The sequence below is a fragment of the Engystomops pustulosus genome, unplaced genomic scaffold (assembly GCF_040894005.1).
Source record: "Engystomops pustulosus unplaced genomic scaffold, aEngPut4.maternal MAT_SCAFFOLD_121, whole genome shotgun sequence".
NCBI classification, from domain to species: domain Eukaryota; kingdom Metazoa; phylum Chordata; class Amphibia; order Anura; family Leptodactylidae; genus Engystomops; species Engystomops pustulosus.
The window spans coordinates 78,973-103,071 of record NW_027285002.1 but is presented as its reverse complement, the minus strand read 5'-3'; the positions used below and the strand labels follow the sequence as shown (position 1 = coordinate 103,071).

General features: G+C 45.9%; 117 pseudogenes; all 117 read left to right on the top strand.

The window, feature by feature from the left end:
- Nucleotides 1–70: 70 nt before the first annotated feature.
- LOC140107347 (5S ribosomal RNA) lies at nucleotides 71–189 on the top strand (annotated as a pseudogene).
- A 70-nt stretch (nucleotides 190–259) lies between these two features.
- On the top strand, nucleotides 260–378 carry LOC140107982 (5S ribosomal RNA; annotated as a pseudogene).
- A 70-nt stretch (nucleotides 379–448) lies between these two features.
- On the top strand, nucleotides 449–567 carry LOC140107981 (5S ribosomal RNA; annotated as a pseudogene).
- Nucleotides 568–639: 72 nt separating this feature from the next.
- On the top strand, nucleotides 640–758 carry LOC140107728 (5S ribosomal RNA; annotated as a pseudogene).
- A 72-nt stretch (nucleotides 759–830) lies between these two features.
- LOC140107823 (5S ribosomal RNA) lies at nucleotides 831–949 on the top strand (annotated as a pseudogene).
- A 72-nt stretch (nucleotides 950–1,021) lies between these two features.
- Nucleotides 1,022–1,140, top strand: LOC140107749 (5S ribosomal RNA; annotated as a pseudogene).
- A 70-nt stretch (nucleotides 1,141–1,210) lies between these two features.
- LOC140107391 (5S ribosomal RNA) lies at nucleotides 1,211–1,329 on the top strand (annotated as a pseudogene).
- A 70-nt stretch (nucleotides 1,330–1,399) lies between these two features.
- Nucleotides 1,400–1,518, top strand: LOC140108346 (5S ribosomal RNA; annotated as a pseudogene).
- A 72-nt stretch (nucleotides 1,519–1,590) lies between these two features.
- Nucleotides 1,591–1,709, top strand: LOC140107473 (5S ribosomal RNA; annotated as a pseudogene).
- Nucleotides 1,710–1,781: 72 nt separating this feature from the next.
- LOC140107471 (5S ribosomal RNA) lies at nucleotides 1,782–1,900 on the top strand (annotated as a pseudogene).
- Nucleotides 1,901–1,970: 70 nt separating this feature from the next.
- LOC140107725 (5S ribosomal RNA) lies at nucleotides 1,971–2,089 on the top strand (annotated as a pseudogene).
- Nucleotides 2,090–2,159: 70 nt separating this feature from the next.
- LOC140108192 (5S ribosomal RNA) lies at nucleotides 2,160–2,278 on the top strand (annotated as a pseudogene).
- A 70-nt stretch (nucleotides 2,279–2,348) lies between these two features.
- Nucleotides 2,349–2,467, top strand: LOC140107287 (5S ribosomal RNA; annotated as a pseudogene).
- Nucleotides 2,468–2,730: 263 nt separating this feature from the next.
- Nucleotides 2,731–2,849, top strand: LOC140107434 (5S ribosomal RNA; annotated as a pseudogene).
- A 70-nt stretch (nucleotides 2,850–2,919) lies between these two features.
- On the top strand, nucleotides 2,920–3,038 carry LOC140107390 (5S ribosomal RNA; annotated as a pseudogene).
- A 70-nt stretch (nucleotides 3,039–3,108) lies between these two features.
- Nucleotides 3,109–3,227, top strand: LOC140107659 (5S ribosomal RNA; annotated as a pseudogene).
- Nucleotides 3,228–3,297: 70 nt separating this feature from the next.
- LOC140107800 (5S ribosomal RNA) lies at nucleotides 3,298–3,416 on the top strand (annotated as a pseudogene).
- A 72-nt stretch (nucleotides 3,417–3,488) lies between these two features.
- LOC140107811 (5S ribosomal RNA) lies at nucleotides 3,489–3,607 on the top strand (annotated as a pseudogene).
- A 70-nt stretch (nucleotides 3,608–3,677) lies between these two features.
- Nucleotides 3,678–3,796, top strand: LOC140107470 (5S ribosomal RNA; annotated as a pseudogene).
- A 70-nt stretch (nucleotides 3,797–3,866) lies between these two features.
- On the top strand, nucleotides 3,867–3,985 carry LOC140107469 (5S ribosomal RNA; annotated as a pseudogene).
- A 70-nt stretch (nucleotides 3,986–4,055) lies between these two features.
- On the top strand, nucleotides 4,056–4,174 carry LOC140107423 (5S ribosomal RNA; annotated as a pseudogene).
- Nucleotides 4,175–4,244: 70 nt separating this feature from the next.
- On the top strand, nucleotides 4,245–4,363 carry LOC140107980 (5S ribosomal RNA; annotated as a pseudogene).
- Nucleotides 4,364–4,433: 70 nt separating this feature from the next.
- LOC140107979 (5S ribosomal RNA) lies at nucleotides 4,434–4,552 on the top strand (annotated as a pseudogene).
- Nucleotides 4,553–4,622: 70 nt separating this feature from the next.
- LOC140107977 (5S ribosomal RNA) lies at nucleotides 4,623–4,741 on the top strand (annotated as a pseudogene).
- A 70-nt stretch (nucleotides 4,742–4,811) lies between these two features.
- Nucleotides 4,812–4,930, top strand: LOC140107976 (5S ribosomal RNA; annotated as a pseudogene).
- Nucleotides 4,931–5,000: 70 nt separating this feature from the next.
- LOC140107975 (5S ribosomal RNA) lies at nucleotides 5,001–5,119 on the top strand (annotated as a pseudogene).
- Nucleotides 5,120–5,189: 70 nt separating this feature from the next.
- Nucleotides 5,190–5,308, top strand: LOC140107389 (5S ribosomal RNA; annotated as a pseudogene).
- A 70-nt stretch (nucleotides 5,309–5,378) lies between these two features.
- Nucleotides 5,379–5,497, top strand: LOC140107754 (5S ribosomal RNA; annotated as a pseudogene).
- A 70-nt stretch (nucleotides 5,498–5,567) lies between these two features.
- LOC140107974 (5S ribosomal RNA) lies at nucleotides 5,568–5,686 on the top strand (annotated as a pseudogene).
- Nucleotides 5,687–5,756: 70 nt separating this feature from the next.
- LOC140107852 (5S ribosomal RNA) lies at nucleotides 5,757–5,875 on the top strand (annotated as a pseudogene).
- A 261-nt stretch (nucleotides 5,876–6,136) lies between these two features.
- Nucleotides 6,137–6,255, top strand: LOC140107468 (5S ribosomal RNA; annotated as a pseudogene).
- Nucleotides 6,256–6,325: 70 nt separating this feature from the next.
- On the top strand, nucleotides 6,326–6,444 carry LOC140107971 (5S ribosomal RNA; annotated as a pseudogene).
- A 70-nt stretch (nucleotides 6,445–6,514) lies between these two features.
- LOC140107970 (5S ribosomal RNA) lies at nucleotides 6,515–6,633 on the top strand (annotated as a pseudogene).
- A 70-nt stretch (nucleotides 6,634–6,703) lies between these two features.
- On the top strand, nucleotides 6,704–6,822 carry LOC140107346 (5S ribosomal RNA; annotated as a pseudogene).
- Nucleotides 6,823–6,892: 70 nt separating this feature from the next.
- LOC140108273 (5S ribosomal RNA) lies at nucleotides 6,893–7,011 on the top strand (annotated as a pseudogene).
- A 70-nt stretch (nucleotides 7,012–7,081) lies between these two features.
- Nucleotides 7,082–7,200, top strand: LOC140107969 (5S ribosomal RNA; annotated as a pseudogene).
- Nucleotides 7,201–7,272: 72 nt separating this feature from the next.
- On the top strand, nucleotides 7,273–7,391 carry LOC140107540 (5S ribosomal RNA; annotated as a pseudogene).
- A 263-nt stretch (nucleotides 7,392–7,654) lies between these two features.
- LOC140107968 (5S ribosomal RNA) lies at nucleotides 7,655–7,773 on the top strand (annotated as a pseudogene).
- A 70-nt stretch (nucleotides 7,774–7,843) lies between these two features.
- LOC140107388 (5S ribosomal RNA) lies at nucleotides 7,844–7,962 on the top strand (annotated as a pseudogene).
- Nucleotides 7,963–8,032: 70 nt separating this feature from the next.
- On the top strand, nucleotides 8,033–8,151 carry LOC140108334 (5S ribosomal RNA; annotated as a pseudogene).
- Nucleotides 8,152–8,223: 72 nt separating this feature from the next.
- Nucleotides 8,224–8,342, top strand: LOC140107467 (5S ribosomal RNA; annotated as a pseudogene).
- Nucleotides 8,343–8,414: 72 nt separating this feature from the next.
- LOC140107466 (5S ribosomal RNA) lies at nucleotides 8,415–8,533 on the top strand (annotated as a pseudogene).
- Nucleotides 8,534–8,603: 70 nt separating this feature from the next.
- LOC140107602 (5S ribosomal RNA) lies at nucleotides 8,604–8,722 on the top strand (annotated as a pseudogene).
- Nucleotides 8,723–8,792: 70 nt separating this feature from the next.
- On the top strand, nucleotides 8,793–8,911 carry LOC140107285 (5S ribosomal RNA; annotated as a pseudogene).
- A 72-nt stretch (nucleotides 8,912–8,983) lies between these two features.
- On the top strand, nucleotides 8,984–9,102 carry LOC140107465 (5S ribosomal RNA; annotated as a pseudogene).
- A 72-nt stretch (nucleotides 9,103–9,174) lies between these two features.
- Nucleotides 9,175–9,293, top strand: LOC140108051 (5S ribosomal RNA; annotated as a pseudogene).
- A 70-nt stretch (nucleotides 9,294–9,363) lies between these two features.
- Nucleotides 9,364–9,482, top strand: LOC140107385 (5S ribosomal RNA; annotated as a pseudogene).
- Nucleotides 9,483–9,552: 70 nt separating this feature from the next.
- On the top strand, nucleotides 9,553–9,671 carry LOC140107658 (5S ribosomal RNA; annotated as a pseudogene).
- Nucleotides 9,672–9,741: 70 nt separating this feature from the next.
- LOC140107799 (5S ribosomal RNA) lies at nucleotides 9,742–9,860 on the top strand (annotated as a pseudogene).
- Nucleotides 9,861–9,932: 72 nt separating this feature from the next.
- LOC140107810 (5S ribosomal RNA) lies at nucleotides 9,933–10,051 on the top strand (annotated as a pseudogene).
- Nucleotides 10,052–10,121: 70 nt separating this feature from the next.
- On the top strand, nucleotides 10,122–10,240 carry LOC140107967 (5S ribosomal RNA; annotated as a pseudogene).
- Nucleotides 10,241–10,310: 70 nt separating this feature from the next.
- Nucleotides 10,311–10,429, top strand: LOC140107345 (5S ribosomal RNA; annotated as a pseudogene).
- Nucleotides 10,430–10,499: 70 nt separating this feature from the next.
- On the top strand, nucleotides 10,500–10,618 carry LOC140107966 (5S ribosomal RNA; annotated as a pseudogene).
- Nucleotides 10,619–10,688: 70 nt separating this feature from the next.
- Nucleotides 10,689–10,807, top strand: LOC140107964 (5S ribosomal RNA; annotated as a pseudogene).
- A 72-nt stretch (nucleotides 10,808–10,879) lies between these two features.
- Nucleotides 10,880–10,998, top strand: LOC140107313 (5S ribosomal RNA; annotated as a pseudogene).
- A 263-nt stretch (nucleotides 10,999–11,261) lies between these two features.
- On the top strand, nucleotides 11,262–11,380 carry LOC140107606 (5S ribosomal RNA; annotated as a pseudogene).
- Nucleotides 11,381–11,452: 72 nt separating this feature from the next.
- On the top strand, nucleotides 11,453–11,571 carry LOC140107848 (5S ribosomal RNA; annotated as a pseudogene).
- Nucleotides 11,572–11,641: 70 nt separating this feature from the next.
- Nucleotides 11,642–11,760, top strand: LOC140107963 (5S ribosomal RNA; annotated as a pseudogene).
- Nucleotides 11,761–11,830: 70 nt separating this feature from the next.
- On the top strand, nucleotides 11,831–11,949 carry LOC140107311 (5S ribosomal RNA; annotated as a pseudogene).
- Nucleotides 11,950–12,021: 72 nt separating this feature from the next.
- On the top strand, nucleotides 12,022–12,140 carry LOC140107962 (5S ribosomal RNA; annotated as a pseudogene).
- Nucleotides 12,141–12,210: 70 nt separating this feature from the next.
- Nucleotides 12,211–12,329, top strand: LOC140107384 (5S ribosomal RNA; annotated as a pseudogene).
- A 70-nt stretch (nucleotides 12,330–12,399) lies between these two features.
- Nucleotides 12,400–12,518, top strand: LOC140107310 (5S ribosomal RNA; annotated as a pseudogene).
- Nucleotides 12,519–12,588: 70 nt separating this feature from the next.
- On the top strand, nucleotides 12,589–12,707 carry LOC140107850 (5S ribosomal RNA; annotated as a pseudogene).
- Nucleotides 12,708–12,777: 70 nt separating this feature from the next.
- Nucleotides 12,778–12,896, top strand: LOC140107960 (5S ribosomal RNA; annotated as a pseudogene).
- A 72-nt stretch (nucleotides 12,897–12,968) lies between these two features.
- On the top strand, nucleotides 12,969–13,087 carry LOC140107463 (5S ribosomal RNA; annotated as a pseudogene).
- Nucleotides 13,088–13,157: 70 nt separating this feature from the next.
- On the top strand, nucleotides 13,158–13,276 carry LOC140107959 (5S ribosomal RNA; annotated as a pseudogene).
- Nucleotides 13,277–13,346: 70 nt separating this feature from the next.
- LOC140107958 (5S ribosomal RNA) lies at nucleotides 13,347–13,465 on the top strand (annotated as a pseudogene).
- Nucleotides 13,466–13,535: 70 nt separating this feature from the next.
- Nucleotides 13,536–13,654, top strand: LOC140107573 (5S ribosomal RNA; annotated as a pseudogene).
- Nucleotides 13,655–13,724: 70 nt separating this feature from the next.
- On the top strand, nucleotides 13,725–13,843 carry LOC140107548 (5S ribosomal RNA; annotated as a pseudogene).
- A 72-nt stretch (nucleotides 13,844–13,915) lies between these two features.
- On the top strand, nucleotides 13,916–14,034 carry LOC140107957 (5S ribosomal RNA; annotated as a pseudogene).
- A 70-nt stretch (nucleotides 14,035–14,104) lies between these two features.
- Nucleotides 14,105–14,223, top strand: LOC140107462 (5S ribosomal RNA; annotated as a pseudogene).
- Nucleotides 14,224–14,293: 70 nt separating this feature from the next.
- Nucleotides 14,294–14,412, top strand: LOC140107370 (5S ribosomal RNA; annotated as a pseudogene).
- A 70-nt stretch (nucleotides 14,413–14,482) lies between these two features.
- Nucleotides 14,483–14,601, top strand: LOC140107956 (5S ribosomal RNA; annotated as a pseudogene).
- A 70-nt stretch (nucleotides 14,602–14,671) lies between these two features.
- On the top strand, nucleotides 14,672–14,790 carry LOC140107618 (5S ribosomal RNA; annotated as a pseudogene).
- A 70-nt stretch (nucleotides 14,791–14,860) lies between these two features.
- On the top strand, nucleotides 14,861–14,979 carry LOC140107955 (5S ribosomal RNA; annotated as a pseudogene).
- A 72-nt stretch (nucleotides 14,980–15,051) lies between these two features.
- Nucleotides 15,052–15,170, top strand: LOC140107544 (5S ribosomal RNA; annotated as a pseudogene).
- Nucleotides 15,171–15,240: 70 nt separating this feature from the next.
- Nucleotides 15,241–15,359, top strand: LOC140107614 (5S ribosomal RNA; annotated as a pseudogene).
- A 70-nt stretch (nucleotides 15,360–15,429) lies between these two features.
- On the top strand, nucleotides 15,430–15,548 carry LOC140107954 (5S ribosomal RNA; annotated as a pseudogene).
- Nucleotides 15,549–15,618: 70 nt separating this feature from the next.
- LOC140107572 (5S ribosomal RNA) lies at nucleotides 15,619–15,737 on the top strand (annotated as a pseudogene).
- Nucleotides 15,738–15,807: 70 nt separating this feature from the next.
- Nucleotides 15,808–15,926, top strand: LOC140107546 (5S ribosomal RNA; annotated as a pseudogene).
- Nucleotides 15,927–15,998: 72 nt separating this feature from the next.
- Nucleotides 15,999–16,117, top strand: LOC140107952 (5S ribosomal RNA; annotated as a pseudogene).
- Nucleotides 16,118–16,187: 70 nt separating this feature from the next.
- Nucleotides 16,188–16,306, top strand: LOC140107461 (5S ribosomal RNA; annotated as a pseudogene).
- Nucleotides 16,307–16,376: 70 nt separating this feature from the next.
- On the top strand, nucleotides 16,377–16,495 carry LOC140107369 (5S ribosomal RNA; annotated as a pseudogene).
- A 70-nt stretch (nucleotides 16,496–16,565) lies between these two features.
- On the top strand, nucleotides 16,566–16,684 carry LOC140107951 (5S ribosomal RNA; annotated as a pseudogene).
- A 70-nt stretch (nucleotides 16,685–16,754) lies between these two features.
- Nucleotides 16,755–16,873, top strand: LOC140107949 (5S ribosomal RNA; annotated as a pseudogene).
- A 70-nt stretch (nucleotides 16,874–16,943) lies between these two features.
- On the top strand, nucleotides 16,944–17,062 carry LOC140107948 (5S ribosomal RNA; annotated as a pseudogene).
- A 72-nt stretch (nucleotides 17,063–17,134) lies between these two features.
- On the top strand, nucleotides 17,135–17,253 carry LOC140107309 (5S ribosomal RNA; annotated as a pseudogene).
- Nucleotides 17,254–17,516: 263 nt separating this feature from the next.
- LOC140107947 (5S ribosomal RNA) lies at nucleotides 17,517–17,635 on the top strand (annotated as a pseudogene).
- Nucleotides 17,636–17,705: 70 nt separating this feature from the next.
- Nucleotides 17,706–17,824, top strand: LOC140107383 (5S ribosomal RNA; annotated as a pseudogene).
- A 70-nt stretch (nucleotides 17,825–17,894) lies between these two features.
- On the top strand, nucleotides 17,895–18,013 carry LOC140107945 (5S ribosomal RNA; annotated as a pseudogene).
- A 70-nt stretch (nucleotides 18,014–18,083) lies between these two features.
- On the top strand, nucleotides 18,084–18,202 carry LOC140107944 (5S ribosomal RNA; annotated as a pseudogene).
- A 70-nt stretch (nucleotides 18,203–18,272) lies between these two features.
- On the top strand, nucleotides 18,273–18,391 carry LOC140107617 (5S ribosomal RNA; annotated as a pseudogene).
- A 70-nt stretch (nucleotides 18,392–18,461) lies between these two features.
- On the top strand, nucleotides 18,462–18,580 carry LOC140107616 (5S ribosomal RNA; annotated as a pseudogene).
- A 70-nt stretch (nucleotides 18,581–18,650) lies between these two features.
- Nucleotides 18,651–18,769, top strand: LOC140107943 (5S ribosomal RNA; annotated as a pseudogene).
- Nucleotides 18,770–18,839: 70 nt separating this feature from the next.
- On the top strand, nucleotides 18,840–18,958 carry LOC140107615 (5S ribosomal RNA; annotated as a pseudogene).
- Nucleotides 18,959–19,028: 70 nt separating this feature from the next.
- LOC140107942 (5S ribosomal RNA) lies at nucleotides 19,029–19,147 on the top strand (annotated as a pseudogene).
- A 70-nt stretch (nucleotides 19,148–19,217) lies between these two features.
- LOC140107888 (5S ribosomal RNA) lies at nucleotides 19,218–19,336 on the top strand (annotated as a pseudogene).
- A 72-nt stretch (nucleotides 19,337–19,408) lies between these two features.
- LOC140107459 (5S ribosomal RNA) lies at nucleotides 19,409–19,527 on the top strand (annotated as a pseudogene).
- Nucleotides 19,528–19,597: 70 nt separating this feature from the next.
- Nucleotides 19,598–19,716, top strand: LOC140107458 (5S ribosomal RNA; annotated as a pseudogene).
- Nucleotides 19,717–19,975: 259 nt separating this feature from the next.
- LOC140107941 (5S ribosomal RNA) lies at nucleotides 19,976–20,094 on the top strand (annotated as a pseudogene).
- Nucleotides 20,095–20,164: 70 nt separating this feature from the next.
- On the top strand, nucleotides 20,165–20,283 carry LOC140107938 (5S ribosomal RNA; annotated as a pseudogene).
- A 70-nt stretch (nucleotides 20,284–20,353) lies between these two features.
- On the top strand, nucleotides 20,354–20,472 carry LOC140107656 (5S ribosomal RNA; annotated as a pseudogene).
- Nucleotides 20,473–20,544: 72 nt separating this feature from the next.
- LOC140107307 (5S ribosomal RNA) lies at nucleotides 20,545–20,663 on the top strand (annotated as a pseudogene).
- Nucleotides 20,664–20,926: 263 nt separating this feature from the next.
- On the top strand, nucleotides 20,927–21,045 carry LOC140107557 (5S ribosomal RNA; annotated as a pseudogene).
- Nucleotides 21,046–21,115: 70 nt separating this feature from the next.
- Nucleotides 21,116–21,234, top strand: LOC140107284 (5S ribosomal RNA; annotated as a pseudogene).
- A 263-nt stretch (nucleotides 21,235–21,497) lies between these two features.
- LOC140108038 (5S ribosomal RNA) lies at nucleotides 21,498–21,616 on the top strand (annotated as a pseudogene).
- A 70-nt stretch (nucleotides 21,617–21,686) lies between these two features.
- On the top strand, nucleotides 21,687–21,805 carry LOC140107849 (5S ribosomal RNA; annotated as a pseudogene).
- A 70-nt stretch (nucleotides 21,806–21,875) lies between these two features.
- On the top strand, nucleotides 21,876–21,994 carry LOC140107655 (5S ribosomal RNA; annotated as a pseudogene).
- A 70-nt stretch (nucleotides 21,995–22,064) lies between these two features.
- On the top strand, nucleotides 22,065–22,183 carry LOC140107937 (5S ribosomal RNA; annotated as a pseudogene).
- A 72-nt stretch (nucleotides 22,184–22,255) lies between these two features.
- LOC140107457 (5S ribosomal RNA) lies at nucleotides 22,256–22,374 on the top strand (annotated as a pseudogene).
- Nucleotides 22,375–22,444: 70 nt separating this feature from the next.
- On the top strand, nucleotides 22,445–22,563 carry LOC140107936 (5S ribosomal RNA; annotated as a pseudogene).
- Nucleotides 22,564–22,824: 261 nt separating this feature from the next.
- On the top strand, nucleotides 22,825–22,943 carry LOC140107613 (5S ribosomal RNA; annotated as a pseudogene).
- Nucleotides 22,944–23,013: 70 nt separating this feature from the next.
- On the top strand, nucleotides 23,014–23,132 carry LOC140107935 (5S ribosomal RNA; annotated as a pseudogene).
- A 253-nt stretch (nucleotides 23,133–23,385) lies between these two features.
- Nucleotides 23,386–23,504, top strand: LOC140107576 (5S ribosomal RNA; annotated as a pseudogene).
- Nucleotides 23,505–23,576: 72 nt separating this feature from the next.
- Nucleotides 23,577–23,695, top strand: LOC140107456 (5S ribosomal RNA; annotated as a pseudogene).
- Nucleotides 23,696–23,765: 70 nt separating this feature from the next.
- Nucleotides 23,766–23,884, top strand: LOC140107721 (5S ribosomal RNA; annotated as a pseudogene).
- Nucleotides 23,885–23,953: 69 nt separating this feature from the next.
- On the top strand, nucleotides 23,954–24,072 carry LOC140107934 (5S ribosomal RNA; annotated as a pseudogene).
- Nucleotides 24,073–24,099: the final 27 nt, after the last annotated feature.

The window sequence follows — 24,099 nt, the reverse complement described above, 5'->3', positions numbered from 1 at the left end:
TTTTTGAACCTGAAAATTGTGTTAGTTTCTCTATGAGACAGTAAAAGAAGGTTCAAATTGAACAGCTGCTGTCAACGGCCATTCTAAGCTGAATGTGCCTGCTCTCGTCAGATCGCAGCAGCAATGCAGCTTAAGGCTTGGCAAGTACCACCATGGGAGACTAGCTGGGAATCCCAAGTTCCGTTGACCTTTTTGAACCTGAAAATTGTGTTAGTTTATCTATGAGATAGTAAAAGAAGGTTCAAATTGAACAACTGCTGTCAACGGCCATTCTAAGCTGAATGTGCCTGCTCTCGTCAGATCGCAGCAGCAATGCAGCTTAAGGCTTGGCAAGTACCAGCATGGGAGACTGGCTGGGAATCCCAAGTTCCGTTGACCTTTTTGAACCTGAAAATTGTGTTAGTTTCTCTATGAGATAGTAAAAGAAGGTTCAAATTGAACAGCTGCTGTCAACGGCCATTCTAAGCTGAATGTGCCTGCTCTCGTCAGATCGCAGCAGCAATGCAGCTTAAGGCTTGGCAAGTACCAGCATGGGAGACTGGCTGGGAATCCCAAGTTCCGTTGACCTTTTTGAACCTGGAAATTGTGTTAGTTTCTCTGTCAAAGATGGTAAAAGAAGGTTCAAATTGAACAGCTGCTGTCAACGGCCATTCTAAGCTGAATGTGCCTGCTCTCGTCAGATCACAGCAGCAATGCAGCTTAAGGCTTGGCAAGTACCAGCATGGGAGACTGGCTGGGAATCCCAAGTTCTGTTGACCTTTTTGAACCTGAAAATTGTGTTAGTTTCTCTGTCAAAGATGGTAAAAGAAGGTTCAAATTGAACATCTGCTGTCAACGGCCATTCTAAGCTGAATGTGCCTGCTCTCGTCAGATCACAGCATCAATGCAGCTTAAGGCTTGGCAAGTACCAGCATGGGAGACTGGCTGGGAATCCCAAGTTCCGTTGACCTTTTTGAACCTGAAAATTGTGTTAGTTTCTCTGTCAAAGATGGTAAAAGAAGGTTCAAATTGAACAGCTGCTGTCAACGGCCATTCTAAGCTGAATGTGCCTGCTCTCGTCAGATCGCAGCAGCAATGCAGCTTAAGGCTTGGCAAGTACCAGCATGGGAGACTGGCTGGGAATCCAAAGTTCCGTTGACCTTTTTGAACCTGAAAATTTTGTTAGTTTCTCTATGAGATAGTAAAAGAAGGTTCAAATTGAACAGCTGCTGTCAGCGGCCATTCTAAGCTGAATGTGCCTGCTCTCGTCAGATCGCAGCAGCAATGCAGCTTAAGGCTTGGCAAGTACCAGCATGGGAGACTGGCTGGGAATCCCAAGTTCCGTTGACCTTTTTGAACCTGAAAATTGTGTTACTTTCTCTATGAGATAGTAAAAGAAGGTTCAAATTGAACAGCTGCGGTCAACGGCCATTCTAAGCTGAATGTGCCTGCTCTCGTCAGATCGCAGCAGCAATGCAGCTTAAGGCTTGGCAAGTACCAGCATGGGAGACTGGCTGGGAAGCCCAAGTTCCGTTGACCTTTTTGAACCTGAAAATTGTATTAGTTTCTCTGTCAAAGATGGTAAAAGAAGGTTCAAATTGAACAGCTGCTGTCAACGGCCATTCTAAGCTGAATGTGCCTGCTCTCGTCAGATCGCAGCATCAATGCAGCTTAAGGCTTGGCAAGTACCAGCATGGGAGACTGGCTGGGAATCCCAAGTTCCGTTGACCTTTTTGAACCTGAAAATTGTGTTAGTTTCTCTGTCAAAGATGGTAAAAGAAGGTTCAAATTGAACATCTGCTGTCAACGGCCATTCTAAGCTGAATGTGCCTGCTCTCGTCAGATCGCAGCATCAATGCAGCTTAAGGCTTGGCAAGTACCAGCATGGGAGACTGGCTGGGAATCCCAAGTTCCGTTGACCTTTTTGAACCTGAAAATTGTGTTAGTTTCTCTATGAGATAGTAAAAGAAGGTTCAAATTGAACAGCTGCTGTCAACGGCCATTCTAAGCTGAATGTGCCTGCTCTCATCAGATCGCAGCAGCAATGCAGCTTAAGGCTTGGCAAGTACCAGCATGGGAGACTGGCTGGGAATCCCAAGTTCCGTTGACCTTTTTGAACCTGAAAATTGTGTTAGTTTCTCTATGAGATAGTAAAAGAAGGTTCAAATAGAACAGCTGCTGTCAACGGCCATTCTAAGCTGAATGCGCCTGCTCTCGTCAGATCGCAGCAGCAATGCAGCTTAAGGCTTGGCAAGTACCAGCATGGGAGACTGGCTGGGAATCCCAAGTTCCGTTGACCTTTTTGAACCTGAAAATTGTGTTAGTTTCTCTATGAGATAGTAAAAGAAGGTTCAAATTGAACAGCTGCTGTCAACGGCCATTCTAAGCTGAATGTGCCTGCTCTCGTCTGATCGCAGCAGCAATGCAGCTTAAGGCTTGGCAAGTACCAGCATGGGAGACTGGCTGGGAATCCCAAGTTCCGTTGACCTTTTTGAACCTGAAAATTGTGTTAGTTTCTCTGTCAAAGATGGTAAAAGAAGGTTCAAATTGAACATCTGCTGTCAACGGCCATTCTAAGCTGAATGTGCCTGCTCTCGTCAAATCACAGCATCAATGCAGCTTAAGGCTTGGCAAGTACCAGCATGGGAGACTGGCTGGGAATCCCAAGTTCCGTTGACCTTTTTGAACCTGAAAATTGTGTTAGTTTCTCTGTCAAAGATGGTAAAAGAAGGTTCAAATTGAACAGCTGCTGTCAACGGCCATTCTAAGCTGAATGTGCCTGCTCTCGTCAGATCGCAGCAGTAATGCAGCTTAAGGCTTGGCAAGTACCAGCATGGGAGACTGGCTCGGAATCCCAAGTTCCGTTGACCTTTTTGAACCTGAAAATTGTGTTAGTTTCTCTATGAGATAGTAAAAGAAGGGTCAAATTGAACAGCTGCTGTCAGCGGCCATTCTAAGCTGAATGTGCCTGCTCTCGTCAGATCGCAGCAGCAATGCAGCTTAAGGCTTGGCAAGTACCAGCATGGGAGACTGGCTGGGAATCCCAAGTTCCGTTGACCTTTTTGAACCTGAAAAGTGTGTTACTTTCTCTATGAGATAGTAAAAGAAGGTTCAAATTGAACAGCTGCGGTCAACGGCCATTCTAAGCTGAATGTGCCTGCTCTCGTCAGATCGCAGCAGCAATGCAGCTTAAGGCTTGGCAAGTACCAGCATGGGAGACTGGCTGGGAATCCCAAGTTCCATTGACCTTTTTGAACCTGAAAATTGTGTTAGTTTCTCTATGAGATAGTAAAAGAAGGTTCAAATTCAACAGCTGCTGTCAACGGCCATTCTAAGCTGAATGTGCCTGCTCTCGTCAGATCGCAGCAGCAATGCAGCTTAAGGCTTGGCAAGTACCAGCATGGGAGACTGGCTGGGAATCCCAATTTCCGTTGACCTTTTTGAACCTGAAAATTGTGTTAGTTTCTCTGTCAAAGATGGTAAAAGAAGGTTCAAATTGAACATCTGCTGTCAACGGCCATTCTAAGCTGAATGTGCCTGCTCTCGTCAGATTGCAGCATCAATGCAGCTTAAGGCTTGGCAAGTACCAGCATGGGAGACTGGCTGGGAATCCCAAGTTCCGTTGACCTTTTTGAACCTGAAAATTGTGTTAATTTCTCTATGAGATAGTAAAAGAAGGTTCAAATTGAACAGCTGCTGTCAACGGCCATTCTAAGCTGAATGTGCCTGCTCTCGTCAGATCGCAGCATCAATGCAGCTTAAGGCTTGGCAAGTACCAGCATGGGAGACTGGCTGGGAATCCCAAGTTCCGTTGACCTTTTTGAACCTGAAAATTGTGTTAGTTTCTCTATGAGATAGTAAAAGAAGGTTCAAATTGAACAGCTGCGGTCAACGGCCATTCTAAGCTGAATGTGCCTGCTCTCGTCAGATCGCAGCATCAATGCAGCTTAAGGCTTGGCAAGTACCAGCATGGGAGACTGGCTGGGAATCCCAAGTTCCGTTGACCTTTTTGAACCTGAAAATTGTGTTAGTTTCTCTATGAGATAGTAAAAGAAGGTTCAAATTGAACAGCTGCTGTCAACGGCCATTCTAAGCTGAATGTGCCTGCTCTCGTCAGATCGCAGCATCAATGCAGCTTAAGGCTTGGCAAGTACCAGCATGGGAGACTGGCTGGGAAGCCCAAGTTCCGTTGACCTTTTTGAACCTGAAAATTGTGTTAGTTTCTCTATGAGATAGTAAAAGAAGGTTCAAATTGAACAGCTGCTGTCAACGGCCATTCTAAGCTGAATGTGCCTGCTCTCGTCAGATCGCAGCAGCAATGCAGCTTAAGGCTTGGCAAGTACCAGCATGGGAGACTGGCTGGGAATCCCAAGTTCCGTTGACCTTTTTGAACCTGAAAATTGTGTTAGTTTATCTATGAGATAGTAAAAGAAGGTTCAAATTGAACAGCTGCTGTCAACGGCCATTCTAAGCTGAATGTGCCTGCTCTCGTCAGATCGCAGCAGCAATGCAGCTTAAGGCTTGGCAAGTACCAGCATGGGAGACTGGCTGGGAATCCCAAGTTCCGTTGACCTTTTTGAACCTGAAAATTGTGTTAGTTTCTCTATGAGATAGTAAAAGAAGGTTCAAATTGAACAGCTGCTGTCAACGGCCATTCTAAGCTGAATGTGCCTGCTCTCGTCAGATCGCAGCAGCAATGCAGCTTAAGGCTTGGCAAGTACCAGCATGGGAGACTGGCTGGGAATCCCAAGTTCCGTTGACCTTTTTGAACCTGAAAATTGTGTTAGTTTCTCTATGAGATAGTAAAAGAAGGTTCAAATTGAACAGCTGCGGTCAACGGCCATTCTAAGCTGAATGTGCCTGCTCTCGTCAGATCGCAGCAGCAATGCAGCTTAAGGCTTGGCAAGTACCAGCATGGGAGACTGGCTGGGAATCCCAAGTTCCGTTGACCTTTTTGAACCTGAAAATTGTGTTAGTTTCTCTATGAGATAGTAAAAGAAGGTTCAAATTGAACAGCTGCTGTCAACGGCCATTCTAAGCTGAATGTGCCTGCTCTCGTCAGATCGCAGCAGCAATGCAGCTTAAGGCTTGGCAAGTACCAGCATGGGAGACTGGCTGGGAATCCCAAGTTCCGTTGACCTTTTTGAACCTGAAAATTGTGTTAGTTTCTCTATGAGATAGTAAAAGAAGGTTCAAATTGAACAGCTGCTGTCAGCGGCCATTCTAAGCTGAATGTGCCTGCTCTCGTCAGATCGCAGCAGCAATGCAGCTTAAGGCTTGGCAAGTACCAGCATGGGAGACTGGCTGGGAATCCCAAGTTCCGTTGACCTTTTTGAACCTGAAAATTGTGTTACTTTCTCTATGAGATAGTAAAAGAAGGTTCAAATTGAACAGCTGCGGTCACCGGCCATTCTAAGCTGAATGTGCCTGCTCTCGTCAGATCGCAGCAGCAATGCAGCTTAAGGCTTGGCAAGTACCAGCATGGGAGACTGGCTGGGAATCCCAAGTTCCGTTGACCTTTTTGAACCTGAAAATTGTGTTAGTTTCTCTATGAGATAGTAAAAGAAGGTTCAAATTGAACAGCTGCGGTCAACGGCCATTCTAAGCTGAATGTGCCTGCTCTCGTCAGATCGCAGCAGCAATGCAGCTTAAGGCTTGGCAAGTACCAGCATGGGAGACTGGCTGGGAATCCCAAGTTCCGTTGACCTTTTTGAACCTGAAAATTGTGTTAGTTTCTCTATGAGATAGTAAAAGAAGGTTCAAATTGAACAGCTGCTGTCAACGGCCATTCTAAGCTGAATGTGCCTGCACTCGTCTGATCGCAGCAGCAATGCAGCTTAAGGCTTGGCAAGTACCAGCATGGGAGACTGGCTGGGAATCCCAAGTTCCATTGACCTTTTTGAACCTGAAAATTGTGTTAGTTTCTCTATGAGATAGTAAAAGAAGGTTCAAATTCAACAGCTGCTGTCAACGGCCATTCTAAGCTGAATGTGCCTGCTCTCGTCAGATCGAAGCAGCAATGCAGCTTAAAGCTTGGCAAGTACCAGCATGGGAGACTGGCTGGGAATCCCAAGTTCCGTTGACCTTTTTGAACCTGAAAATTGTGTTAGTTTCTCTGTCAAAGATGGTAAAAGAAGGTTCAAATTGAACATCTGCTGTCAACGGCCATTCTAAGCTGAATGTGCCTGCTCTCGTCAGATCGCAGCATCAATGCAGCTTAAGGCTTGGCAAGTACCAGCATGGGAGACTGGCTGGGAATCCCAAGTTCCGTTGACCTTTTTGAACCTGAAAATTGTGTTAGTTTCTCTATGAGATAGTAAAAGAAGGTTCAAATTGAACAGCTGCTGTCAACGGCCATTCTAAGCTGAATGTGCCTGCTCTCGTCAGATCGCAGCAGCAATGCAGCTTAAGGCTTGGCAAGTACCAGCATGGGAGACTGGCTGGGAATCCCAAGTTCCGTTGACCTTTTTGAACCTGAAAATTGTGTTAGTTTCTCTATGAGATAGTAAAAGAAGGTTCAAATTGAACAGCTGCTGTCAACGGCCATTCTAAGCTGAATGTGCCTGCTCTCGTCAGATCGCAGCAGCAATGCAGCTTAAGGCTTGGCAAGTACCAGCATGGGAGACTGGCTGGGAATCCCAAGTTCCGTTGACCTTTTTGAACCTGAAAATTGTGTTAGTTTCTCTATGAGATAGTAAAAGAAGGTTCAAATTGAACAGCTGCTGTCAACGGCCATTCTAAGCTGAATGTGCCTGCTCTCGTCAGATCGCAGCAGCAATGCAGCTTAAGGCTTGGCAAGTACCACCATGGGAGACTAGCTGGGAATCCCAAGTTCCGTTGACCTTTTTGAACCTGAAAATTGTGTTAGTTTATCTATGAGATAGTAAAAGAAGGTTCAAATTGAACAACTGCTGTCAACGGCCATTCTAAGCTGAATGTGCCTGCTCTCGTCAGATCGCAGCAGCAATGCAGCTTAAGGCTTGGCAAGTACCAGCATGGGAGACTGACTGGGAATCCCAAGTTCCGTTGACCTTTTTGAACCTGAAAATTGTGTTAGTTTCTCTATGAGATAGTAAAAGAAGGTTCAAATTGAACAGCTGCTGTCAACGGCCATTCTAAGCTGAATGTGCCTGCTCTCGTCAGATCGCAGCAGCAATGCAGCTTAAGGCTTGGCAAGTACCAGCATGGGAGACTGGCTGGGAATCCCAAGTTCCGTTGACCTTTTTGAACCTGGAAATTGTGTTAGTTTCTCTGTCAAAGATGGTAAAAGAAGGTTCAAATTGAACAGCTGCTGTTAACGGCCATTCTAAGCTGAATGTGCCTGCTCTCGTCAGATCGCAGCAGCAATGCAGCTTAAGGCTTGGCAAGTACCAGCATGGGAGACTGGCTGGGAATCCCAAGTTCTGTTGACCTTTTTGAACCTGAAAATTGTGTTAGTTTCTCTGTCAAAGATGGTAAAAGAAGGTTCAAATTGAACATCTGCTGTCAACGGCCATTCTAAGCTGTATGTGCCTGCTCTCGTCAAATCACAGCATCAATGCAGCTTTAGGCTTGGCAAGTACCAGCATGGGAGACTGGCTGGGAATCCCAAGTTCCGTTGACATTTTTGAACCTGAAAATTGTGTTAGTTTCTCTGTCAAAGATGGTAAAAGAAGGTTCAAATTGAACAGCTGCTGTCAACGGCCATTCTAAGCTGAATGTGCCTGCTCTCGTCAGATCGCAGCAGCAATGCAGCTTAAGGCTTGGCAAGTACCAGCATGGGAGACTGGCTGGGAATCCCAAGTTCCGTTGACCTTTTTGAACCTGAAAATTGTGTTAGTTTCTCTATGAGATAGTAAAAGAAGGTTCAAATTGAACAGCTGCTGTCAGCGGCCATTCTAAGCTGAATGTGCCTGCTCTCGTCAGATCGCAGCAGCAATGCAGCTTAAGGCTTGGCAAGTACCAGCATGGGAGACTGGCTGGGAATCCCAAGTTCCGTTGACCTTTTTGAACCTGAAAATTGTGTTACTTTCTCTATGAGATAGTAAAAGAAGGTTCAAATTGAACAGCTGCGGTCAACGGCCATTCTAAGCTGAATGTGCCTGCTCTCGTCAGATCGCAGCAGCAATGCAGCTTAAGGCTTGGCAAGTACCAGCATGGGAGACTGGCTGGGAAGCCCAAGTTCCGTTGACCTTTTTGAACCTGAAAATTGTATTAGTTTCTCTGTCAAAGATGGTAAAAGAAGGTTCAAATTGAACAGCTGCTGTCAACGGCCATTCTAAGCTGAATGTGCCTGCTCTCGTCAGATCGCAGCATCAATGCAGCTTAAGGCTTGGCAAGTACCAGCATGGGAGACTGGCTGGGAATCCCAAGTTCCGTTGACCTTTTTGAACCTGAAAATTGTGTTAGTTTCTCTGTCAAAGATGGTAAAAGAAGGTTCAAATTGAACATCTGCTGTCAACGGCCATTCTAAGCTGAATGTGCCTGCTCTCGTCAGATCGCAGCATCAATGCAGCTTAAGGCTTGGCAAGTACCAGCATGGGAGACTGGCTGGGAATCCCAAGTTCCGTTGACCTTTTTGAACCTGAAAATTGTGTTAGTTTCTCTATGAGATAGTAAAAGAAGGTTCAAATTGAACAGCTGCTGTCAACGGCCATTCTAAGCTGAATGTGCCTGCTCTCATCAGATCGCAGCAGCAATGCAGCTTAAGGCTTGGCAAGTACCAGCATGGGAGACTGGCTGGGAATCCCAAGTTCCGTTGACCTTTTTGAACCTGAAAATTGTGTTAGTTTCTCTATGAGATAGTAAAAGAAGGTTCAAATTGAACAGCTGCTGTCAACGGCCATTCTAAGCTGAATGTGCCTGCTCTCGTCTGATCGCAGCAGCAATGCAGCTTAAGGCTTGGCAAGTACCAGCATGGGAGACTGGCTGGGAATCCCAAGTTCCGTTGACCTTTTTGAACCTGAAAATTGTGTTAGTTTCTCTGTCAAAGATGGTAAAAGAAGGTTCAAATTGAACATCTGCTGTCAACGGCCATTCTAAGCTGAATGTGCCTGCTCTCGTCAGATCGCAGCATCAATGCAGCTTAAGGCTTGGCAAGTACCAGCATGGGAGACTGGCTGGGAATCCCAAGTTCCGTTGACCTTTTTGAACCTGAAAATTGTGTTAGTTTCTCTGTCAAAGATGGTAAAAGAAGGTTCAAATTGAACAGCTGCTGTCAACGGCCATTCTAAGCTGAATGTGCCTGCTCTCGTCAGATCGCAGCAGTAATGCAGCTTAAGGCTTGGCAAGTACCAGCATGGGAGACTGGCTGGGAATCCCAAGTTCCGTTGACCTTTTTGAACCTGAAAATTGTGTTAGTTTCTCTATGAGATAGTAAAAGAAGGGTCAAATTGAACAGCTGCTGTCAGCGGCCATTCTAAGCTGAATGTGCCTGCTCTCGTCAGATCGCAGCAGCAATGCAGCTTAAGGCTTGGCAAGTACCAGCATGGGAGACTGGCTGGGAATCCCAAGTTCCGTTGACCTTTTTGAACCTGAAAAGTGTGTTACTTTCTCTATGAGATAGTAAAAGAAGGTTCAAATTGAACAGCTGCGGTCAACGGCCATTCTAAGCTGAATGTGCCTGCTCTCGTCAGATCGCAGCAGCAATGCAGCTTAAGGCTTGGCAAGTACCAGCATGGGAGACTGGCTGGGAATCCCAAGTTCCATTGACCTTTTTGAACCTGAAAATTGTGTTAGTTTCTCTATGAGATAGTAAAAGAAGGTTCAAATTGAACAGCTGCTGTCAACGGCCATTCTAAGCTGAATGTGCCTGCTCTCGTCAGATCGCAGCAGCAATGCAGCTTAAGGCTTGGCAAGTACCAGCATGGGAGACTGGCTGGGAATCCCAATTTCCGTTGACCTTTTTGAACCTGAAAATTGTGTTAGTTTCTCTGTCAAAGATGGTAAAAGAAGGTTCAAATTGAACAACTGCTGTCAACGGCCATTCTAAGCTGAATGTGCCTGCTCTCGTCAGATTGCAGCATCAATGCAGCTTAAGGCTTGGCAAGTACCAGCATGGGAGACTGGCTGGGAATCCCAAGTTCCGTTGACCTTTTTGAACCTGAAAATTGTGTTAGTTTCTCTATGAGATAGTAAAAGAAGGTTTAAATTGAACAGCTGCTGTCAACGGCCATTCTAAGCTGAATGTGCCTGCTCTCGTCAGATCGCAGCAGCAATGCAGCTTAAGGCTTGGCAAGTACCAGCATGGGAGACTGGCTGGGAATCCCAAGTTCCGTTGACCTTTTTGAACCTGAAAATTGTGTTAGTTTATCTATGAGATAGTAAAAGAAGGTTCAAATTGAACAGCTGCTGTCAACGGCCATTCTAAGCTGAATGTGCCTGCTCTCGTCAGATCGCAGCAGCAATGCAGCTTAAGGCTTGGCAAGTACCACCATGGGAGACTAGCTGGGAATCCCAAGTTCCGTTGACCTTTTTGAACCTGAAAATTGTGTTAGTTTATCTATGAGATAGTAAAAGAAGGTTCAAATTGAACAACTGCTGTCAACGGCCATTCTAAGCTGAATGTGCCTGCTCTCGTCAGATCGCAGCAGCAATGCAGCTTAAGGCTTGGCAAGTACCAGCATGGGAGACTGGCTGGGAATCCCAAGTTCCGTTGACCTTTTTGAACCTGAAAATTGTGTTAGTTTCTCTATGAGATAGTAAAAGAAGGTTCAAATTGAACAGCTGCTGTCAACGGCCATTCTAAGCTGAATGTGCCTGCTCTCGTCAGATCGCAGCAGCAATGCAGCTTAAGGCTTGGCAAGTACCAGCATGGGAGACTGGCTGGGAATCCCAAGTTCCGTTGACCTTTTTGAACCTGGAAATTGTGTTAGTTTCTCTGTCAAAGATGGTAAAAGAAGGTTCAAATTGAACAGCTGCTGTCAACGGCCATTCTAAGCTGAATGTGCCTGCTCTCGTCAGATCGCAGCAGCAATGCAGCTTAAGGCTTGGCAAGTACCAGCATGGGAGACTGGCTGGGAATCCCAAGTTCTGTTGACCTTTTTGAACCTGAAAATTGTGTTAGTTTCTCTGTCAAAGATGGTAAAAGAAGGTTCAAATTGAACATCTGCTGTCAACGGCCATTCTAAGCTGAATGTGCCTGCTCTCGTCAAATCACAGCATCAATGCAGCTTAAGGCTTGGCAAGTACCAGCATGGGAGACTGGCTGGGAATCCCAAGTTCCGTTGACCTTTTTGAACCTGAAAATTGTGTTAGTTTCTCTGTCAAAGATGGTAAAAGAAGGTTCAAATTGAACAGCTGCTGTCAACGGCCATTCTAAGCTGAATGTGCCTGCTCTCGTCAGATCGCAGCAGCAATGCAGCTTAAGGCTTGGCAAGTACCAGCATGGGAGACTAGCTGGGAATCCCAAGTTCCGTTAACCTTTTTGAACCTGAAAATTGTGTTAGTTTCCCTATCAAAGATGGTAAAAGAAGGTTCAAATTGGACAGCTGCTGTCAACGGCCATTCTAAGCTGAATGTGCCTGCTCTCGTCAGATCGCAGCATCAATGCAGCTTAAGGCTTGGCAAGTCCCAGCATGGGAGACTGGCTGGGAATCCCAAGTTCCGTTGACCTTTTTGAACCTGAAAATTGTGTTAGTTTCTCTATGAGATAGTAAAAGAAGGTTCAAAATGAACAGCTGCTGTCAACGGCCATTCTAAGCTGAATGTGCCTGCTCTCGTCAGATCGCAGCAGCAATGCAGCTTAAGGCTTGGCAAGTACCAGCATGGGAGACTGGCTGGGAATCCCAAGTTCCGTTGACCTTTTTGAACCTGAAAATTGTGTTAGTTTCTCTATGAGATAGTAAAAGAAGGTTCAAATTGAACAGCTGCTGTCAACGGCCATTCTAAGCTGAATGTGCCTGCTCTCGTCAGATCGCAGCAGCAATGCAGCTTAAGGCTTGGCAAGTACCAGCATGGGAGACTGGCTGGGAATCCCAAGTTCTGTTGACCTTTTTGAACCTGAAAATTGTGTTAGTTTCTCTGTCAAAGATGGTAAAAGAAGGTTCAAATTGAACAACTGCTGTCAACGGCCATTCTAAGCTGAATGTGCCTGCTCTCGTCAGATCGCAGCAGCAATGCAGCTTAAGGCTTGGCAAGTACCAGCATGGGAGACTGGCTGGGAATCCCAAGTTCCGTTGACCTTTTTGAACCTGAAAATTGTGTTAGTTTCTCTATGAGATAGTAAAAGAAGGTTCAAATTGAACAGCTGCTGTCAGCGGCCATTCTAAGCTGAATGTGCCTGCTCTCGTCAGATCGCAGCAGCAATGCAGCTTAAGGCTTGGCAAGTACCAGCATGGGAGACTGGCTGGGAATCCCAAGTTCCGTTGACCTTTTTGAACCTGAAAATTGTGTCACTTTCTCTATGAGATAGTAAAAGAAGGTTCAAATTGAACAGCTGCGGTCAACGGCCATTCTAAGCTGAATGTGCCTGCTCTCGTCAGATCGCAGCAGCAATGCAGCTTAAGGCTTGGCAAGTACCAGCATGGGAGACTGGCTGGGAATCCCAAGTTCTGTTGACCTTTTTGAACCTGAAAATTGTGTTAGTTTCTCTATGAGATAGTAAAAGAAGGTTCAAATTGAACAGCTGCTGTCAACGGCCATTCTAAGCTGAATGTGCCTGCACTCGTCTGATCGCAGCAGCAATGCAGCTTAAGGCTTGGCAAGTACCAGCATGGGAGACTGGCTGGGAATCCCAAGTTCCATTGACCTTTTTGAACCTGAAAATTGTGTTAGTTTCTCTATGAGATAGTAAAAGAAGGTTCAAATTGAACAGCTGCTGTCAACGGCCATTCTAAGCTGAATGTGCCTGCTCTCGTCAGATCGCAGCAGCAATGCAGCTTAAGGCTTGGCAAGTACCAGCATGGGAGACTGGCTGGGAATCCCAAGTTCCGTTGACCTTTTTGAACCTGAAAATTGTGTTAGTTTCTCTGTCAAAGATGGTAAAAGAAGGTTCAAATTGAACATCTGCTGTCAACGGCCATTCTAAGCTGAATGTGCCTGCTCTCGTCAGATCGCAGCATCAATGCAGCTTAAGGCTTGGCAAGTACCAGCATGGGAGACTGGCTGGGAATCCCAAGTTCCGTTGACCTTTTTGAACCTGAAAATTGTGTTAGTTTCTCTATGAGATAGTAAAAGAAGGTTCAAATTGAACAGCTGCTGTCAACGGCCATTCTAAGCTGAATGTGCCTGCTCTCGTCAGATCGCAGCAGCAATGCAGCTTAAGGCTTGGCAAGTACCAGCATGGGAGACTGGCTGGGAATCCCAAGTTCCGTTGACCTTTTTGAACCTGAAAATTGTGTTAGTTTCTCTATGAGATAGTAAAAGAAGGTTCAAATTGAACAGCTGCTGTCAACGGCCATTCTAAGCTGAATGTGCCTGCTCTCGTCAGATCGCAGCAGCAATGCAGCTTAAGGCTTGGCAAGTACCAGCATGGGAGACTGGCTGGGAATCCCAAGTTCCGTTGACCTTTTTGAACCTGAAAATTGTGTTAGTTTCTCTATGAGATAGTAAAAGAAGGTTCAAATTGAACAGCTGCGGTCAACGGCCATTCTAAGCTGAATGTGCCTGCTCTCGTCAGATCGCAGCAGCAATGCAGCTTAAGGCTTGGCAAGTACCAGCATGGTAGACTGGCTGGGAATCCCAAGTTCCGTTGACCTTTTTGAACCTGAAAATTGTATTAGTTTCTCTATGAGATAGTAAAAGAAGGTTCAAATTGAACAGCTGCTGTCAACGGCCATTCTAAGCTGAATGTGCCTGCTCTCGTCAGATCGCAGCAGCAATGCAGCTTAAGGCTTGGCAAGTACCACCATGGGAGACTAGCTGGGAATCCCAAGTTTCGTTGACCTTTTTGAACCTGAAAATTGTGTTAGTTTCCCTGTCAAAGATGGTAAAAGAAGGTTCAAATTGGACAGCTGCTGTCAACGGCCATTCTAAGCTGAATGTGCCTGCTCTCGTCAGATCGCAGCAGCAATGCAGCTTAAGGCTTGGCAAGTACCAGCATGGGAGACTGGCTGGGAATCCCAAGTTCCGTTGACCTTTTTGAACCTGAAAATCGTGTTAGTTTCTCTATGAGATAGTAAAAGAAGGTTCAAATTGAACAGCTGCGGTCAACGGCCATTCTAAGCTGAATGTGCCTGCTCTCGTCAGATCGCAGCATCAATGCAGCTTAAGGCTTGGCAAGTACCAGCATGGGAGACTGGCTGGGAATCCCAAGTTCCGTTGACCTTTTTGAACCTGAAAATTGTGTTAGTTTCTCTATGAGATAGTAAAAGAAGGTTCAAATTGAACAGCTGCTGTCAACGGCCATTCTAAGCTGAATGTGCCTGCTCTCGTCAGATCGCAGCATCAATGCAGCTTAAGGCTAGGCAAGTACCAGCATGGGAGACTGGCTGGGAATCCCAAGTTCCGTTGACCTTTTTGAACCTGAAAATTGTGTTAGTTTCTCTATGAGATAGTAAAAGAAGGTTCAAATTGAACATCTGCTGTCAACGGCCATTCTAAGCTGAATGTGCCTGCTCTCGTCAGATCGCAGCAGCAATGCAGCTTAAGGCTTGGCAAGTACCAGCATGGGAGACTGGCTGGGAATCCCAAGTTCCGTTGACCTTTTTGAACCTGAAAATTGTGTTAGTTTCTCTATGAGATAGTAAAAGAAGGTTCAAATTGAACAGCTGCTGTCAACGGCCATTCTAAGCTGAATGTGCCTGCACTCGTCTGATCGCAGCAGCAATGCAGCTTAAGGCTTGGCAAGTACCAGCATGGGAGACTGGCTGGGAATCCCAAGTTCCGTTGACCTTTTTGAACCTTAAAATTGTGTTAGTTTCTCTATGAGATAGTAAAAGAAGGTTCAAATTGAACAGCTGCTGTCAACGGCCATTCTAAGCTGAATGTGCCTGCTCTCGTCAGATCGCAGCAGCAATGCAGCTTAAGGCTTGGCAAGTACCAGCATGGGAGACTGGCTGGGAATCCCAAGTTCCGTTGACCTTTTTGAACCTGAAAATTGTGTTAGTTTCTCTGTCAAAGATGGTAAAAGAAGGTTCAAATTGAACATCTGCTGTCAACGGCCATTCTGAGCTGAATGTGCCTGCTCTCGTCAGATCGCAGCATCAATGCAGCTTAAGGCTTGGCAAGTACCAGCATGGGAGACTGGCTGGGAATCCCAAGTTCCGTTGACCTTTTTGAACCTGAAAATTGTGTTAGTTTCTCTATGAGATAGTAAAAGAAGGTTCAAATTGAACAGCTGCTGTCAACGGCCATTCTAAGCTGAATGTGCCTGCTCTCGTCAGATCGCAGCAGCAATGCAGCTTAAGGTTTGGCAAGTACCAGCATGGGAGACTGGCTGGGAATCCCAAGTTCCGTTGACCTTTTTGAACCTGAAAATTGTGTTAGTTTCTCTATGAGATAGTAAAAGAAGGTTCAAATTGAACAGCTGCTGTCAACGGCCATTCTAAGCTGAATGTGCCTGCTCTCGTCAGATCGCAGCAGCAATGCAGCTTAAGGCTTGGCAAGTACCAGCATGGGAGACTGGCTGGGAATCCCAAGTTCCGTTGACCTTTTTGAACCTGAAAATTGTGTTAGTTTCTCTATGAGATAGTAAAAGAAGGTTCAAATTGAACAGCTGCGGTCAACGGCCATTCTAAGCTGAATGTGCCTGCTCTCGTCAGATCGCAGCAGCAATGCAGCTTAAGGCTTGGCAAGTACCAGCATGGTAGACTGGCTGGGAATCCCAAGTTCCGTTGACCTTTTTGAACCTGAAAATTGTATTAGTTTCTCTATGAGATAGTAAAAGAAGGTTCAAATTGAACAGCTGCTGTCAACGGCCATTCTAAGCTGAATGTGCCTGCTCTCGTCAGATCGCAGCAGCAATGCAGCTTAAGGCTTGGCAAGTACCACCATGGGAGACTAGCTGGGAATCCCAAGTTTCGTTGACCTTTTTGAACCTGAAAATTGTGTTAGTTTCCCTGTCAAAGATGGTAAAAGAAGGTTCAAATTGGACAGCTGCTGTCAACGGCCATTCTAAGCTGAATGTGCCTGCTCTCGTCAGATCGCAGCAGCAATGCAGCTTAAGGCTTGGCAAGTACCAGCATGGGAGACTGGCTGGGAATCCCAAGTTCCGTTGACCTTTTTGAACCTGAAAATCGTGTTAGTTTCTCTATGAGATATCAAAAGAAGGTTCAAATTGAACAGCTGCGGTCAACGGCCATTCTAAGCTGAATGTGCCTGCTCTCGTCAGATCGCAGCATCAATGCAGCTTAAGGCTTGGCAAGTACCAGCATGGGAGACTGGCTGGGAATCCCAAGTTCCGTTGACCTTTTTGAACCTGAAAATTGTGTTAGTTTCTCTATGAGATAGTAAAAGAAGGTTCAAATTGAACAGCTGCTGTCAACGGCCATTCTAAGCTGAATGTGCCTGCTCTCGTCAGATCGCAGCATCAATGCAGCTTAAGGCTAGGCAAGTACCAGCATGGGAGACTGGCTGGGAATCCCAAGTTCCGTTGACCTTTTTGAACCTGAAAATTGTGTTAGTTTCTCTATGAGATAGTAAAAGAAGGTTCAAATTGAACATCTGCTGTCAACGGCCATTCTAAGCTGAATGTGCCTGCTCTCGTCAGATCGCAGCAGCAATGCAGCTTAAGGCTTGGCAAGTACCAGCATGGGAGACTGGCTGGGAATCCCAAGTTCCGTTGACCTTTTTGAACCTGAAAATTGTGTTAGTTTATCTATGAGATAGTAAAAGAAGGTTCAAATTGAACAGCTGCTGTCAACGGCCATTCTAAGCTGAATGTGCCTGCTCTCGTCAGATCGCAGCAGCAATGCAGCTTAAGGCTTGGCAAGTACCAGCATGGGAGACTGGCTGGGAATCCCAAGTTCCGTTGACCTTTTTGAACCTGAAAATTGTGTTAGTTTCTCTATGAGATAGTAAAAGAAGGTTCAAATTGAACAGCTGCTGTCAACGGCCATTCTAAGCTGAATGTGCCTGCTCTCGTCAGATCGCAGCAGCAATGCAGCTTAAGGCTTGGCAAGTACCAGCATGGGAGACTGGCTGGGAATCCCAAGTTCCGTTGACCTTTTTGAACCTGGAAATTGTGTTAGTTTCTCTGTCAAAGATGGTAAAAGAAGGTTCAAATTGAACAGCTGCTGTCAACGGCCATTCTAAGCTGAATGTGCCTGCTCTCGTCAGATCGCAGCAGCAATGCAGCTTAAGGCTTGGCAAGTACCAGCATGGGAGACTGGCTGGGAATCCCAAGTTCTGTTGACCTTTTTGAACCTGAAAATTGTGTTAGTTTCTCTGTCAAAGATGGTAAAAGAAGGTTCAAATTGAACATCTGCTGTCATCGGCCATTCTAAGCTGAATGTGCCTGCTCTCGTCAAATCACAGCATCAATGCAGCTTAAGGCTTGGCAAGTACCAGCATGGGAGACTGGCTGGGAATCCCAAGTTCCGTTGACCTTTTTGAACCTGAAAATTGTGTTAGTTTCTCTGTCAAAGATGGTAAAAGAAGGTTCAAATTGAACAGCTGCTGTCAACGGCCATTCTAAGCTGAATGTGCCTGCTCTCGTCAGATCGCAGCAGCAATGCAGCTTAAGGCTTGGCAAGTACCAGCATGGGAGACTGGCTGGGAATCCCAAGTTCCGTTGACCTTTTTGAACCTGAAAATTGTGTTAGTTTCTCTATGAGATAGTAAAAGAAGGTTCAAATTGAACAGCTGCTGTCAGCGGCCATTCTAAGCTGAATGTGCCTGCTCTCGTCAGATCGCAGCAGCAATGCAGCTTAAGGCTTGGCAAGTACCAGCATGGGAGACTGGCTGGGAATCCCAAGTTCCGTTGACCTTTTTGAACCTGAAAATTGTGTTACTTTCTCTATGAGATAGTAAAAGAAGGTTCAAATTGAACAGCTGCGGTCAACGGCCATTCTAAGCTGAATGTGCCTGCTCTCGTCAGATCGCAGCAGCAATGCAGCTTAAGGCTTGGCAAGTACCAGCATGGGAGACTGGCTGGGAATCCCAAGTTCCGTTGACCTTTTTGAACCTGAAAATTGTGTTAGTTTCTCTATGAGATAGTAAAAGAAGGTTCAAATTGAACAGCTGCGGTCAACGGCCATTCTAAGCTGAATGTGCCTGCTCTCGTCAGATCGCAGCAGCAATGCAGCTTAAGGCTTGGCAAGTACCAGCATGGGAGACTGGCTGGGAATCCCAAGTTCCGTTGACCTTTTTGAACCTGAAAATTGTGTTAGTTTCTCTATGAGATAGTAAAAGAAGGTTCAAATTGAACAGCTGCTGTCAACGGCCATTCTAAGCTGAATGTGCCTGCACTCGTCTGATCGCAGCAGCAATGCAGCTTAAGGCTTGGCAAGTACCAGCATGGGAGACTGGCTGGGAATCCCAAGTTCCGTTGACCTTTTTGAACCTGAAAATTGTGTTAGTTTCTCTATGAGATAGTAAAAGAAGGTTCAAATTGAACAGCTGCTGTCAACGGCCATTCTAAGCTGAATGTGCCTGCACTCGTCTGATCGCAGCAGCAATGCAGCTTAAGGCTTGGCAAGTACCAGCATGGGAGACTGGCTGGGAATCCCAAGTTCCGTTGACCTTTTTGAACCTGAAAATTGTGTTAGTTTCTCTATGAGATAGTAAAAGAAGGTTCAAATTGAACAGCTGCGGTCAACGGCCATTCTAAGCTGAATGTGCCTGCTCTCGTCAGATCGCAGCAGCAATGCAGCTTAAGGCTTGGCAAGTACCAGCATGGGAGACTGGCTGGGAATCCCAAGTTCCGTTGACCTTTTTGAACCTGAAAATTGTGTTAGTTTCTCTATGAGATAGTAAAAGAAGGTTCAAATTGAACAGCTGCTGTCAACGGCCATTCTAAGCTGAATGTGCCTGCACTCGTCTGATCGCAGCAGCAATGCAGCTTAAGGCTTGGCAAGTACCAGCATGGGAGACTGGCTGGGAATCCCAAGTTCCGTTGACCTTTTTGAACCTGAAAATTGTGTTAGTTTCTCTATGAGATAGTAAAAGAAGGTTCAAATTGAACAGCTGCGGTCAACGGCCATTCTAAGCTGAATGTGCCTGCTCTCGTCAGATCGCAGCAGCAATGCAGCTTAAGGCTTGGCAAGTACCAGCATGGGAGACTGGCTGGGAATCCCAAGTTCCGTTGACCTTTTTGAACCTGAAAATTGTGTTAGTTTCTCTATGAGATAGTAAAAGAAGGTTCAAATTGAACAGCTGCTGTCAACGGCCATTCTAAGCTGAATGTGTCTGCTCTCGTCAGATCGCAGCAGCAATGCAGCTTAAGGCTTGGCAAGTACCACCATGGGAGACTAGCTGGGAATCCCAAATTCCGTTGACCTTTTTGAACCTGAAAATTGTGTTAGTTTCCCTGTCAAAGATGGTAAAAGAAGGTTCAAATTGGACAGCTGCTGTCAACGGCCATTCTAAGCTGAATGTGCCTGCTCTCGTCAGATCGCAGCATCAATGCAGCTTAAGGCTTGGCAAGTACCAGCATGGGAGACTGGCTGGGAATCCCAAGTTCCGTTGACCTTTTTGAACCTGAAAATTGTGTTAGTTTCTCTATGAGATAGTAAAAGAAGGTTCAAATTGAACAGCTGCGGTCAACGGCCATTCTAAGCTGAATGTGCCTGCTCTCGTCAGATCGCAGCATCAATGCAGCTTAAGGCTTGGCAAGTACCAGCATGGGAGACTGGCTGGGAATCCCAAGTTCCGTTGACCTTTTTGAACCTGAAATTTGTGTTAGTTTCTCTATGAGATAGTAAAAGAAGGTTCAAATTGAACAGCTGCTGTCAACGGCCATTCTAAGCTGAATGTGCCTGCTCTCGTCAGATCGCAGCATCAATGCAGCTTAAGGCTTGGCAAGTACCAGCATGGGAGACTGGCTGGGAATCCCAAGTTCCAATGACCTTTTTGAACCTGAAAATTGTGTTAGTTTCTCTATGAGATAGTAAAAGAAGGTTCAAATTGAACAGCTGCTGTCAACGGCCATTCTAAGCTGAATGTGCCTGCTCTCGTCAGATCGCAGCAGCAATGCAGCTTAAGGCTTGGCAAGTACCAGCATGGGAGACTGGCTGGGAATCCCAAGTTCCGTTGACCTTTTTGAACCTGAAAATTGTGTTAGTTTATCTATGAGATAGTAAAAGAAGGTTCAAATTGAACAGCTGCTGTCAACGGCCATTCTAAGCTGAATGTGCCTGCTCTCGTCAGATCGCAGCAGCAATGCAGCTTAAGGCTTGGCAAGTACCAGCATGGGAGACTGGCTGGGAATCCCAAGTTCCGTTGACCTTTTTGAACCTGAAAATTGTGTTAGTTTCTCTATGAGATGGTAAAAGAAGGTTCAAATTGAACAGCTGCTGTCAACGGCCATTCTAAGCTGAATGTGCCTGCTCTCGTCAGATCGCAGCAGCAATGCAGCTTAAGGCTTGGCAAGTACCAGCATGGGAGACTGGCTGGGAATCCCAAGTTCCATTGACCTTTTTGAACCTGGAAATTGTGTTAGTTTCTCTGTCAAAGATGGTAAAAGAAGGTTCAAATTGAACAGCTGCTGTCAACGGCCATTCTAAGCTGAATGTGCCTGCTCTCGTCAGATCGCAGCAGCAATGCAGCTTAAGGCTTGGCAAGTACCAGCATGGGAGACTGGCTGGGAATCCCAAGTTCTGTTGACCTTTTTGAACCTGAAAATTGTGTTAGTTTCTCTGTCAAAGATGGTAAAAGAAGGTTCAAATTGAACATCTGCTGTCAACGGCCATTCTAAGCTGAATGTGCCTGCTCTCGTCAAATCACAGCATCAATGCAGCTTAAGGCTTGGCAAGTACCAGCATGGGAGACTGGCTGGGAATCCCAAGTTCCATTGACCTTTTTGAACCTGAAAATTGTGTTAGTTTCTCTGTCAAAGATGGTAAAAGAAGGTTCAAATTGAACAGCTGCTGTCAACGGCCTTTCTAAGCTGAATGTGCCTGCTCTCGTCAGATCGCAGCAGCAATGCAGCTTAAGGCTTGGCAAGTACCAGCATGGGAGACTGGCTGGGAATCCCAAGTTCCGTTGACCTTTTTGAACCTGAAAATTGTGTTAGTTTCTCTATGAGATAGTAAAAGAAGGTTCAAATTGAACAGCTGCTGTCAACGGCCATTCTAAGCTGAATGTGCCTGCTCTCGTCTGATCGCAGCAGCAATGCAGCTTAAGGCTTGGCAAGTACCAGCATGGGAGACTGGCTGGGAATCCCAAGTTCCGTTGACCTTTTTGAACCTGAAAATTGTGTTAGTTTCTCTGTCAAAGATGGTAAAAGAAGGTTCAAATTGAACATCTGCTGTCAACGGCCATTCTAAGCTGAATGTGCCTGCTCTCGTCAAATCACAGCATCAATGCAGCTTAAGGCTTGGCAAGTACCAGCATGGGAGACTGGCTGGGAATCCCAAGTTCCGTTGACCTTTTTGAACCTGAAAATTGTGTTAGTTTCTCTGTCAAAGATGGTAAAAGAAGGTTCAAATTGAACAGCTGCTGTCAACGGCCATTCTAAGCTGAATGTGCCTGCTCTCGTCAGATCGCAGCAGTAATGCAGCTTAAGGCTTGGCAAGTACCAGCATGGGAGACTGGCTGGGAATCCCAAGTTCCGTTGACCTTTTTGAACCTGAAAATTGTGTTAGTTTCTCTATGAGATAGTAAAAGAAGGTTCAAATTGAACAGCTGCTGTCAGCGGCCATTCTAAGCTGAATGTGCCTGCTCTCGTCAGATCGCAGCAGCAATGCAGCTTAAGGCTTGGCAAGTACCAGCATGGGAGACTGGCTGGGAATCCCAAATTCCGTTGACCTTTTTGAACCTGAAAAGTGTGTTACTTTCTCTATGAGATAGTAAAAGAAGGTTCAAATTGAACAGCTGCTGTCAACGGCCATTCTAAGCTGAATGTGCCTGCTCTCGTCAGATCGCAGCAGCAATGCAGCTTAAGGCTTGGCAAGTACCAGCATGGGAGACTGGCTGGGAATCCCAAGTTCCATTGACCTTTTTGAACCTGAAAATTGTGTTAGTTTCTCTATGAGATAGTAAAAGAAGGTTCAAATTGAACAGCTGCTGTCAACGGCCATTCTAAGCTGAATGTGCCTGCTCTCGTCAGATCGCAGCAGCAATGCAGCTTAAGGCTTGGCAAGTACCAGCATGGGAGACTGGCTGGGAATCCCAAGTTCCGTTGACCTTTTTGAACCTGAAAATTGTGTTAGTTTCTCTGTCAAAGATGGTAAAAGAAGGTTCAAATTGAACATCTGCTGTCAACGGCCATTCTAAGCTGAATGTGCCTGCTCTCGTCAGATCGCAGCATCAATGCAGCTTAAGGCTTGGCAAGTACCAGCATGGGAGACTGGCTGGGAATCCCAAGTTCCGTTGACCTTTTTGAACCTGAAAATTGTGTTAGTTTCTCTATGAGATAGTAAAAGAAGGTTTAAATTGAACAGCTGCTGTCAACGGCCATTCTAAGCTGAATGTGCCTGCTCTCGTCAGATCGCAGCAGCAATGCAGCTTAAGGCTTGGCAAGTACCAGCATGGGAGACTGGCTGGGAATCCCAAGTTCCGTTGACCTTTTTGAACCTGAAAATTGTGTTAGTTTCTCTGTCAAAGATGGTAAAAGAAGGTTCAAATTGAACAGCTGCTGTCAACGGCCATTCTAAGCTGAATGTGCCTGCCCTCGTCAGATTGCAGCAGCAATGCAGCTTAAGGCTTGGCAAGTACCAGCATGGGAGACTGGCTGAGAATCCCAAGTTCTGTTGACCTTTTTGAACCTGAAAATTGTGTTAGTTTCTCTATGAGATAGTAAAAGAAGGTTCAAATTGAACAGCTGCTGTCAACGGCCATTCTAAGCTGAATGTGCCTGCTCTCGTCAGATCGCAGCAGCAATGCAGCTTAAGGTTTGGCAAGTACCAGCATGGGAGACTGGCTGGGAATCCCAAGTTCCGTTGACCTTTTTGAACCTGAAAATTGTGTTAGTTTCTCTATGAGATAGTAAAAGAAGGTTCAAATTGAACAGCTGCGGTCAACGGCCATTCTAAGCTGAATGTGCCTGCTCTCGTCAGATCGCAGCAGCAATGCAGCTTAAGGCTTGGCAAGTACCAGCATGGGAGACTGGCTGGGAATCCCAAGTTCCGTTGACCTTTTAGAACCTGAAAATTGTGTTAGTTTCTCTATGAGATAGTAAAAGAAGGTTCAAATTGAACAGCTGCTGTCAACGGCCATTCTAAGCTGAATGTGCCTGCTCTCGTCAGATCGCAGCAGCTTAAGGCTTGGCAAGTACCAGCATGGGAGACTGGCTGGGAATCCCAAGTTCCGTTGACCTTTTTGAACCTGAAAATTGTATTAGTTTCTCTGTCAAAGATGGTAAAAGAAGGTTCAAATTGAACAGCTGCTGTCAACGGCCATTCTAAGCTGAATGTGCCTGCTCTCGTCAGATCGCAGCAGCAATGCAGCTTAAGGCTTGGCAAGTACCAGCAAGGGAGACTGGCTGGGAATCCCAAGTTCCGTTGACCTTTTTGAACCTGAAAATTGTGTTAGTTTCTCTGTCAAAGATGGTAAAAGAAGGTTCAAATTGAACATCTGCTGTCAACGGCCATTCTAAGCTGAATGTGCCTGCTCTCGTCAGATCGCAGCATCAATGCAGCTTAAGGCTTGGCAAGTACCAGCATGGGAGACTGGCTGGGAATCCCAAGTTCCGTTGACCTTTTTGAACCTGAAAATTGTGTTAGTTTCTCTATGAGATAGTAAAAGAAGGTTCAAATTGAACAGCTGCGGTCAACAGCCATTCTAAGCTGAATGTGCCTGCTCTCGTCAGATCGCAGCAGCAATGCAGCTTAAGGCTTGGCAAGTACCAGCATGGGAGACTGGCTGGGAATCCCAAGTTCCGTTGACCTTTTGAACCTGAAAATTGTGTTAGTTTCTCTATGACATAGTAAAAGAAGGTTCAAATTGAACAGCTGCTGTCAACGGCCATTCTAAGCTGAATGTGCCTGCTCTCGTCAGATCGCAGCAGCAATGCAGCTTAAGGCTTGGCAAGTACCAGCATGGGAGACTGGCTGGGAATCCCAAGTTCCGTTGACCTTTTTGAACCTGAAAATTGTGTTAGTT